The sequence below is a fragment of the Atta colombica genome, unplaced genomic scaffold, assembly GCF_001594045.1.
Source record: "Atta colombica isolate Treedump-2 unplaced genomic scaffold, Acol1.0 scaffold187, whole genome shotgun sequence".
NCBI classification, from domain to species: Eukaryota; Metazoa; Arthropoda; class Insecta; order Hymenoptera; family Formicidae; genus Atta; species Atta colombica.
In genome coordinates, this window is record NW_017259279.1 from 37,332 (window position 1) to 38,359 (window position 1,028).

Here is a 1,028-nt window from a genome sequence, read left to right on the forward strand (position 1 = left end):
TTTCGGATTTATAAACGCAACTACTGTAATATCACATACTGTAATAATATCAATTAAATTAAATTGACAAGCAATTTTTAATATAATAATATAAACTAAGACTCACACAAATAATAAAAAATTATTTTAATAAAAAACTACGAGTCGCAATAGAATAGTAATTGTTAACTATTAAAAATCATTCAAATCTAATACATATAAAATACAAATGTTTCAATTCCTATCAGATCATCTTCAGTGTCGTACAACATTAATCCGCAATTTAACAATTTTACAAAATCTTCAATTTTCATAGTATTCACACTATATTAATTTTTTCAATAATTATAGGTATATAATTATTAGGTATATTATAGTATATTAGGTATATTAGGTATATTATAGTATAATATCATGACAAATAAAGAAGTGCCTCATTGCAACTGCATCAGTCATTAAGTTGTTGTATCGACTTGCACAGTTCGATAGACGTTAGTTATTTCAAAATTTAGGTCATATATGAAAACTAGAAGTCAGAACTTTCCCACAATTGCAATAAAGTTCACAATTCACAATAAAATTAGAAAAAATATTCATCGCCATCAGAAGATCGTTATGTTTGAAAAATTAAAACAACAATGAGTTGAATTTTTCAATTGTTAACAACTACTATTCTGTTGCAACTCGTAGCCTTTTATTAAAACAATTGTTAATAATTTGATGCTCAATCAGGCGTTACATTAGAAAAATGTTAATATGCTGAAAATAATTTTATTGCGAAAAATTACCTCTGCCGAAAGTCGATACAAGAAACAAAGATCCGGATTCGACTTCCTACCGAGATAATATTTTTCGCAATAATTTTATTTACAAATTTAGTTTTTTCAACATATTAACATCTTTCTAATGCCTGATTGAGCGTCAAATTATTAAAAATTGCTTGTCAATTTAATTTAATTTGTGTGTATTATAGTAGTTTAATTGCGTTTATAAATCAGGAAAACCAATTCGCGCAGTTTGAAGGACTACAAATATGATATATATATATA

At 25.5% G+C, this 1,028-nt stretch overlaps 1 protein-coding gene across 2 annotated transcripts in view; it reads left to right on the forward strand.

Annotated features, from left to right (window-relative positions):
- The window catches only part of LOC108686634 (tubulin polyglutamylase TTLL5), a 31,881-nt gene that overhangs the window by 2,190 nt on the left and 28,663 nt on the right, over nucleotides 1-1,028 (forward strand). The gene's annotated exons all lie outside the window — the stretch shown is intronic.